The sequence below is a fragment of the Lolium perenne genome, chromosome 3 (assembly GCF_019359855.2).
Source record: "Lolium perenne isolate Kyuss_39 chromosome 3, Kyuss_2.0, whole genome shotgun sequence".
NCBI lineage: Eukaryota > Viridiplantae > Streptophyta > Magnoliopsida > Poales > Poaceae > Lolium > Lolium perenne.
In genome coordinates this window covers 103151309-103161700 of record NC_067246.2, presented here as the reverse complement: position 1 = coordinate 103161700, position 10392 = coordinate 103151309, and the positions used below count along the sequence as shown (strand labels likewise).

Below are 10392 nucleotides of genomic sequence, written 5' to 3'. Positions count from 1 at the left end.
TTTCCCTCCATTTCATAGGTTAGTTAATTCTGGAAACTTAACATGTGTACTTGGAAGTGAGCCCTTGTACTTCATGATGTCACTGTTCGTACTTGACGCATTTTTGTGAATGATTTTATTATTCTCCTTGTACTTCACGGGAGATCTTTGCACTTCCGAAACAGAATAGTTGTACTTACTAGCACAAATACATGTACTTTTCACTCTTATATTTTTTGTACTCCCCTTTATATGGTTTTATCACTTCTGTAGCATTTCACATGGAATATGCACTTTCAAAAATACGATATGCATCAGCATTAGCTGGTGTCACAAGAGATGGGATGAAAGAGGGCTCGTACGAATAATGGAGCTACACATGGGGACTTGGTGGAGATGAATTATGGTATGTAGCATGGGTCGGCTTCACCTCCATGCCTGAATTGAGCATGCAAGAATGTGAAATAGAGATCACTGATTCATGGTAGAATAAAAGTTTATGCCACATTATCACTCTCGATAAATCACCATCCAACAATAACAACATGTTTGATGGAGTTGATTCCATCCATAGTATGGTAGACTTTATTGTTTTAATTACGATGTTGCAACGAGTGATACAAAAATCGAATATATCAGAGTATATACTTGTACTATTACACAACTTTTATTAAGTGCAACAATCTAATTGTTTCTCAATTAATATTTCACAATGGAACTTAAAGCCCCGAAGCCGCATCTTTAATGTGTCTGAAGGAGTCGGCGAAGTCATCCAAAAGTTGACTATAATCTGGAAATATTTCATCATCGATCGATAGAGTTACCTTGATTGTGTCACAGTAACTCGTGTAGTGCACAACCAAAGACTGCAAACAGAAATAAGGTAGTTAAATACAAAATATGGTTGCATAACTATTTCAGTTATTTATTTTTCAAAAAGGGTAGTATATTTTAATTACACCCAGATTTTCTTTAACATCTCGATATCAAGAGGAAGTCCCAGAATCGAGGATGAACACAACAAATAAACCTAAAAAAACAAAGTGTCATGCTGAAACAAACAAAGGCGCGCAATAACAAATAAACAACCATCTAAGCAACAACAAGGTCATTCTGGTTGTTCAAAAGCCACACCTTCAAGAAGTAACTGACAATGCACATACATATTGTTGTCGCCGAATAAATTTAGTAAAGATCAGAATATAGATTTTCATCCTAAAGAGTCAAGCCTCATCCAACCTCCGTTACAGGTATCACACTATATATCGCCAGTCTGAAGACTCGGCCATCTAACCAAATTCTCCCGGTAGACATGCACCCTCCATGAAACCAAGATAGACATGGCCATGATTTGAACATCGCCAACACAACTAATAACCACGCATGTATGAGCTTATCAACTGTCGACGACATGATCCGTTGTTTCCATCAGCCAAGACGCCACCCCGAGCCCTCGATGCATAAACAATTCTCGCGGACCAATATGAGTGGACATACTAAATCTAAGAGCATCTCCAGTTGCGTCCCCTAAAGTGTCTTTCAAAGAGATTTGAGGTGCGTCGGACGTTTGACCTCCTCCAGTGGTACATCCCAAAGCCTTCTTTTATTCGACGCCCGAGACCAACCCCGTTACACAGGGGACGTTGCGGGGACGTCAGACAGAACGAAAACCCGCGTGGTTTCATACCTGCCAGCGACCATGACTGATACCGTTGCTTCACGCATTTCTTTCGTGCCACACGTCCTCTCCTTCGCCTCCCACCCCCCACCGCCGCTCAAATCACCGGCCACCACCGACGCAATATTTCAACTACGTCGGACTCCACCGCGACACCTGACTCCCTGGCCTCCCTTTTCGCCGCTGGTGGTTCGCCTACTCCCCCACCTCTGCGCGCAGAAGGTGTTCGATCGTTTGTCTGGAAGGCGCCGCTAGCCACTGTTCGTTGTCCCCATTGCCACCACAGATTTCAACTATTTGTTTTGCCTCATAGACTTGGATAGCGACAATGAGATGATCCAACAAATTCTTGATGACGGCGCAACCTGTGACGACGACGTTCGCGAGAACTTGGCGATCATCACTTGCCTTAAAAAAATGCTTGATGAAGCCGAGAAGAAGAAGAGGCCGCGTCATGGAGGTTCAAGGCCGGGAAGAAAAAAGACGAAGCCCCGACAGAGGTTGGAGGGTCATACTATGTTGTACAACGACTACTTCTCCGACACTGCAACACAGGCCAACAATTTTTGGCGGCGCTATAGGATGAGCACGGACTTGTTCATGGAAATCCTTCATGGCGTGAGGGATTTTGACCCGTATTTCAGGCTGAAGGACGACGCCATTGCCACGGCTGGCTTCTCGTCGATCCATAATTGCACCGCCACCATGAGAATGCTTGCATATGGAGCACCGTGGACAAGACGACTACCTTCACATGAGTGAGTCCACTGCCATTGAGTGCATGTACAAATTCTGCCGAGCCATGGTGGGAAAGTTTGGCCCGTACTATTTGACAGGGCCAACTAAAGTTGAGACTGCTAGAATCATGTCATTAAATGCAGCGAGAGGATTCCCTGAAATGTTAGAAGGATCGATTGTATGCTTTGATCATGGAAGAACTACCCGTTTGCTTGGCAAGATTTTTACAAAGGATACTGTAGAATTTGCTTGAAGCTGTGGCGGATTATAACCTTTGGATTTGACATTCTTTTTTTTTTGGAATGACGGGATCAAATAATAACATCAACATGCTACAACGATCTTTGGTTTTTTCGAAACTGGTGGAAGTTCATGGTCCACCATGAAACTATGAGATCCATGGCAACCAATATACCAAAGGCTACTATCTAGAAGAATTGCCATTTTGCTGAATGACAGGATAGCTCTCGGAAGGATGTCGAGCGGGCATTTAGTGTGCTTGAAGTCGGTATCCTGCTCTTTCCTGATCTCACGATCAACTGTGGGAGGTGATGCAAACTTGTATGATAATACACAACATGATCATCGAGAATGACCGCAAGATTCGAGTTAGGCATGTTGGTCCCTATGACTGTTCACGCTCAGCTGCAATTTAATCTTGTAGAGCATCTATGGATGCTCAAAGAAGAGGCATTAATTGCGTTGATGCCTTGATCTAGCCCAACTTCTATTTGTTTGCTTTGTTGTTTGTTAACGTTTAATCTGAAAACAATATTATCAAACATATTTATTTATATGATATATTTTAAAAAAAATTCTAATTTCTTTTTGGAAGACGTATTTGAGAAACAGCCGCGCCCAAAAACAGCAACTAGCAGCCGCATTCTCCAAACACGCAATCCAGATACGGTTTGAAGGACGCAGCAAAAAGATGCTTTAAGACCCGGCCGCTAGTACACTGCCCCGATGGTAATGACCAATTCCTCATTCAGGAGCCGCTGGGTACTTCGTACTTGTAGCCTTACACACCTTGGAGGAAACTCTATCAGGCTGGCCATAGTGCTAGTATCATAGCTAGTATCATGGATCCTAGCCTCACCAAAAATACTGATGTGGCAGGTAATTATGGATGAGAGAGGAGATTAGAGTATCATAGGTAGATAATGTATCATAGCGCACATCACGAGAAAAGTTAGTATCAAATAAATCTTGTACACAAATTTGTATTGGGATTCTACAAATCAGTTAATATAGCAAAACTATGATACTAGTCTATGATACTATGCATTATGGATCTAGTATCATACAAAAATACCATATACATGATACTACTATATGATACTACCCACTATGGTCAGCCTCAGATGAGTATATCTTGTAGCGTGTCACAAGGAGCAGCTGGGTTTGGAACACTCCACAACCAGGAGGACATTCTCTATGAGCTCTCGGTTGCAGCGGGATCCGGGAATGCCGGCTATTAATTGCCTAGCCACGTACCGCGCAGGCGCGGACATCACTGCTGCGTCTACTGTTGTTGTCTCTCACCATCGCTGCTACATGTTCTCATTATTCTAAAAAAGACCATGTTGGTGTATACCTCTACCACTAACATAGGTCGGACATGATACAGTACACTGTTTCTTCAAGTAACCATGTAGTCACATTTTCACATAACAAAAGTAGAAATGTAGCTTATGATCAAATGTTTCGATTTAAGAATGTGGCTGGCTTACTTGTGGAACTCCATAAAGACCTGGGGCAATGAAGGTAATTGGATGCCCACAGAACTCTGTTGGTTCAGCTGGTCCAATCACATTTGAGAACAACATAGATGTATTTGCCCACATACGGTGGAAGATAAAAGCGCCTGCCTGCTTGGATTGTCAAGTTGAACAGTTACAAAGTTGTAATTATTAATAAAATAATTCATAGATTTCCAAGCTGATTTTTTCTTCTATAATTTAGTCTTCCAGAAAGATATAATTACAAATAGGCAGCAAACATATACCTTCATACCAAACAATTTGAGAAAAAGTTCACTGATCATACACGTGAAGACCATTTCAAGTGACCTCTTTTTTCTATCCAAAGTCTTCTTTGCGTTGCGGATATGTACAAGTGGATCATCGTGCATCGCTACATGAAACGGAAGGATGATGTAGCCTAGTTGATTTCCCCATCCCACATCGCCACTCTTACCAGATTCTATCAAGTTGACGTATTTCTGTTCATAATTGCAAGAAAACATAAGATTTAATTAGAATAAAGATATATACGTACTACTCCTATAAAGGACATTTCATACTACTCCTGAGTGAAATTACATCCACATGTGTTTCACACAATCTAGATGTATGTATCATACAGGAGAGTATGGGCGGGTACTATGAAGTTTATATAGCTATGCTAGAAATATATATACTAATTTCTAGGTAGTATGTACAATTCTTCCGCATACTTCTTTTTTCGTGCAAATACGAAGGTATTTCGTACATATAGAGCAAACTATAGGCCCATTTGCAATTTTTCATGTAACTTTCTTTGAAGCAGTATCGTCTTAGATACGGTAGATGAATATACGCAAACCGATAAAATGTTACAAATACTTACATATGTTAGGATACAAGATGTGGGTGTAATTACACCTAGGAGTAGGAAGAATTTTTCCTATAAATTTGAATATACTCCAAAACTGATTCTATCCTAACAAGCAATTCCAATATAGACTTGTAGCATACACTCAAATTATTTATATTGGTCAGGTGAGCACAATATATCTCATTACCTTGTCATGCATCATATATTTGTAATAGCATAATGTTATATTCTTTTACTAACATAATCATATGAAAAGTAGTCGCCAAACTTGCACGTCCGAGACTGTGAGAATGCCTAAATGTCATCCCTCTAACATAATGAGAGAGTAATCATTTGAAGCAAAATAAAAAAGAAAATTAGTAGTAGCGTCATGCATTTAAAGTTTCTTAATCCATGAAGAAAACCTTACTTGTAAGCTGGTGGTTGCCCTTAAATTGACTGGAAGGACAGAGCGCAGACAGATTTTCTCCGTCATGGTGTTACCTATCATTAGTTGAAGGTACATTAAACGCATGTTTACAATCCTTGTGATAGAAAAGAATGTGAAATCATGCGAACCACCACGTACCTGGTTTGCGGAAGTAATACTGTGACAGCGCAGCAGAAGTTGCACCAACTAGTACGTCATTGACAGTCTACGGAAGCACATAAATACATAGGAAAAATTAGTTTAAGAAGAACTTATTGCACGCGAAAATTCTTTACTTATATTACGTACAAACGTAATGGTTTTATTAGTCTGAATTAATAGAAACAAAACCATCAGCTTGGAACAAATGATCAAATGATCGACCGGATCAAAACGTGATGAGCCATGGAATGTCTATGTGCCTACCGATAGGTTCCAGAGCATTGTCCCTAAAAAAAGGTTTCAGACCGTCGCCGATCAAAATTTCTCCATCCTTCTGCCTGGCGTGCATCGCTGGACGGAACAACATGTCGTCATAATCATGTCTTTTGTGATCATGTACGGGAGAGAGGCGATACTATTTTTTGAGAGCGCTTTAGCGCGACTGCTAGTTTTGTCTTCAACACAGACGTCAACACGGAGGCTAATGAGTAATGAGTACTTCTCCAACAACGACTTGTTTCCCAACATGAACGACCTATTCGGCGCCATGGCTCTCTCAACGGTGACAGTGTCCGCGTCAACATCAACGTTGGTTCCTTTCCTCGACCGTATGTGCTCTTACCTTATGCTTATGAGGTCCTGCTTCAGTTTTTTTTCTTAGCAATATGTTTAGGCTTGTTGCTGTGTAATATATGTCTTTTAGCAATCTATCTAGATTTATTGTTTGTCTAGTCGATGTTAACTTGCATGACTAGTTTCATCAAAATTCTTTTAGTCATGCTTTATAGACCTACTATTCTCCTAGATTAAAGTATGGGGAAAATTGCAAATATTTCAAACATCACTTACGCAGTTGATGGCATTCTTGATGAACTTGACGTCGTCCAAGCTAAGGCTCAGGTGTACGAAGCGTCTGCGTGGGTTGAACACCATGTCGTCGTCCGAGCAACTGAACGACGTCTTGGGGTCTCTTAGGAACAAAACTGTGGCAGCAAAGGCGGCAACGTCCACCATGCTGTTCCAAGCCAACACAAAATACGACCATGCCCACCTGAGAAACGCCATGGTGCCGGCAGACCGCGGCAGCGCATGTAGATGGCAGTTGTGCGCTCGGGCTGCTTCGGCATGCCCGGCAGTCTCGTTGGGTCAGCGACGCTGCGCGCAGACGCGAAGAGGAGTGTCATCAACGACATCCCATCACCAAGGGAATGGTGCACGCGGAGCACCACGGTGGAGGTCGCCTCCGAGGTCGGGAAGTCGAGGATGTGGAACTCCCAGAGTGGGCGGGAGGCGTCCATGGGGAGCGTGCTCAGCGATGCCGCATACTCCTCCACCACCTGGTCCGCGTCGGTCTCCACGCCGGCAGGATCCAGCGCCGGCACGATGATGTGATCGTCCACATTCACCTTCACGCGTGCCCACCGCCGGTTGCCATCTTCTGAACCACCATCAGCTACCTGTACGTCCACCCATTAGTTATAAGCTGCAAAGCACTAGCTAATAATTAATGTTATGTGTTCATAGAAGAAGAGAGCACTTGGATGCTTTGGAAGCGCGGGTATCGGGCAAGCTGGGTGGCGATGCCGGCGCTCAACACGGGCAAGTTTAAGGCCGAGCCTAGGCCTATGGTTACCACGATGTATAGATCTTCCATGAGCCTTGCAGTAGGGGTTACGGGCTCCTTGTCCGCCGTTGAGTCCTCAGTCGTCCATTCGGCGGCCGGCGCTCTCGGCTTCGTGCGAATCGAGAGTGCCCGGGTTCGTAGAGCCGCCGCCGAGGGGAAACCATTGCTAGCATCCATATTTACTACTAATCAATATGGTTAGCTCCTTCAGAGAGTGGCTTACTGGTAATGATAGTTGCTACCATGAACGGCACTCTCCTCAGTCCTCAACTGCGTTATATAGGAAGGATTACCATACCAATAGTCCGTACCACGCGAAATAGCCTGTTTCTATTTCTAACACGGCATCCACTCAAATTGGCTAGCTAAGCAAAATTCCAACCACCATAGTCCTGTTTCTATTTCTAACACGGTATTGGAAAGGTGGGGCGTACCACATTGCTAAGACCCTTGCCTCCAAGATCCAGTTTGGAAAAAGCTTGAAATCGGATGACCGGTCGCGCCTGTAGATCGATCCTAGTGACTCACGTTGTGTGGATCAAAAGACTACACACCTACTTTTCGCTAAGGTCTACGGGGTCTAGAGCTGGCGTGTGAGGCAATGCCAGATTTTCTTCTCACACTTCTTTACGTGCATGCATGGACCCAACAAGCAAAATCTCTACTTCATTCACACACCCCCATAATTATCCAACAACGTATAGGTTGTTAGATTATATCGTATACCGGTTTCTATACGTATACGGTCGTATTTGTAAACACTTTTATACGCTATATATATGAAACGATCCCTACCCGACGAGGTACGTCGGGACGGCCCAATCTCTTTTTTGTTCCGCTTTCATGGTATCAGAGCAATCGCTCCTGACCTAATCGGCCGCAACCGATCACCTCTTCCGCCCGCGTCGCTGCAGCTGTTGCACCGCGCCGTCGATGCCGCCACCAATGGCCTCTACCCCGATCTCCACTAGGTCTGTGACCCTTCCCCCGTCCACTGGGTCCGTGACCATGCCTCTGTCTGCCTCGCTACCGATCCCGAGCAAGAGCGCGACGATGGCCGCCGCCGATCCTCCGGCGTCAGCCCCAACTCTCAGCGATTAGACGGCAGGGCAGTTCTCGCATGCGATCTACACGGATGCCGCTAGGGTTGCCACCTCCCTGGGACATGCTACTGGCCTTGGACCCGTGATGGGGCTCTCTCCCATGGAAAACTAACCCAGTTACTACCCCGGGTATCCATATCACATGGCGCCACCCATGCTAGGGTATGGAGCGGCAACAACGTATGGAGCAGGACCACTTTCGATGTCGCAGCCCTCAACATCACCACTCATGCTAGGGTATGGAACACTGCCTCCATCAGCACCGGCCTCACTGTACGGCTCTACATTAAAATCGCACCCATGCCGATGCTGATTCAACAAGGGTTCCAACAGGGACCTTTTTCCGCTCATGGTTTGCCGCCGTGGTTGTCACCATCTTCTCATTGATCACCATAAAATTGACTAGCGAGAATTACTTGTTCTGGCGTGCACATGTTGGACCGCTTCTTCGCAACCACCTACTCATGGGACATGTGGATGACATGGTTCCATGAACGAGTCCTCATATTACTGTTCCTCATGCCGGTAGCATGCATCAAGCTCCTAACCCGACACATCAACATTGGACCCAGCAGGATCAGGATATACTCTCAGGGTTTGTCTCCTCGATGACTGAAGGTGTCCTTGGGATGATCATGTTTTCTGGCACCTCTCGCGAAGCCTGGGAGATGTTGAGTGGAGCCTTTGCTTCCACCTCCATTTCTAGGTCCTCTACTATTCGCCAGGAGATGGCCGAGTTGAAGAAAGGAAACAAGATGATCAATGCCTACTTCCATCAGATGAACGCTCTCTCGGGTTCCCTTACCAGGATTGGTGAGCCCCTGCGTGATGCAGAATTTGTCTCATACGTACTCGTTGGACTTGATGAAGAGTATGATGCCCTCTATGAAGTGGTAACCAACCGAACCACTCCTATACCAATTCGCGATTTGTTCTCCCAACTTCAAAGTACATAACATCGCAGTTGGCTCATCGTCGCCGCTTTTGGGGCTGCTCGTGGTGGACCACGAACCTTAGCTATGCCGTTCTCATCGTCAGCCAAGGCACCATCCACCTCCACCAAGCCTAAGTCCAATAGTGGACATGGACCAGTTTTCTGCCAGTTGTGTGGGATTCCACGCCATACAACATGTGATACAAGCATTTCAATCGCGATTTTCTGGGTGTTGGCAATGATGGCAGCAATACGGAGAAGCAAATTGTCATGGCGATGTCAGTTTCTCATGGTCCTCAGGGTCCTTCTCAGTCTGTAGATCCGGCGTGGTATGCAGATTCTGGCGCGACACATCACATCACGCATGAGCTGGACAAGCTCACCTCGCGCGAGCCTTATCATGGCACCGACCACGTTCACACAACTAATGGAGCAGGTATGCATATTCATAATGTTGGTCAAGCTACTTTATCTACTCCATCCTCTATGTCTCTAGCTCTCAATAATGTCCTACATGTTCCTAAAACCACTCGTAATTTGTTATCTATGAGTAAACTTTCCCATGACAACAATGTCTTTATTGAAGTTCATTCTCATGATCTTTTTGTAAAGGACCTGGAAACGAGAGAACCCATCCTTAGAGATCGTTTCAGTGGAGGTCTCTATGAGATTAAAGCACCTGTCATCAAGCAAGCCCTTTACAGTTCCAAGGTGTCCCGTGATATGTGGCATCATCGCGTAGGTCATCCAGCCTTACAAGTCGTTCAACGTGTTCTTCGTAGTCAGGAGTTACCATCTACACATGAGTCTAATAAAATTGAGTGTGTTTGTGATGCTTGTCAGCAAGAGAAGAATCATCAGTTACCCTTCTCCTTGTCTACTCGTGTAACAAATTATCCCCTAGAGATTAGTTATTCAAATGTGGGGCCCTGCCCAAACTTCTGACAGTGGACATCATTTTTATGTGAGTTTTGTTGATGCTTATAGTCATTTTACTTGGCTTTACTTACTTAAGCATAAATCTGATGTCTATGATGTGTTTCTCCAATTCTAAAAACATGTTGAACGTCTCCTAAACCGCAAGATTATTTATGTACAAACTGATTGGGGTGGTGAATATGAAAAACTCCGTCCTTTCTTTCACAACTTGGGTGTTTCACATCGTGT

General features: G+C 44.4%; 1 pseudogene; it reads right to left on the bottom strand.

The window, feature by feature from the left end:
* Nucleotides 1-638: 638 nt before the first annotated feature.
* On the bottom strand, nt 639-7115 carry LOC127338322 (wax ester synthase/diacylglycerol acyltransferase 5-like; annotated as a pseudogene).
* Nucleotides 7116-10392: the final 3277 nt, after the last annotated feature.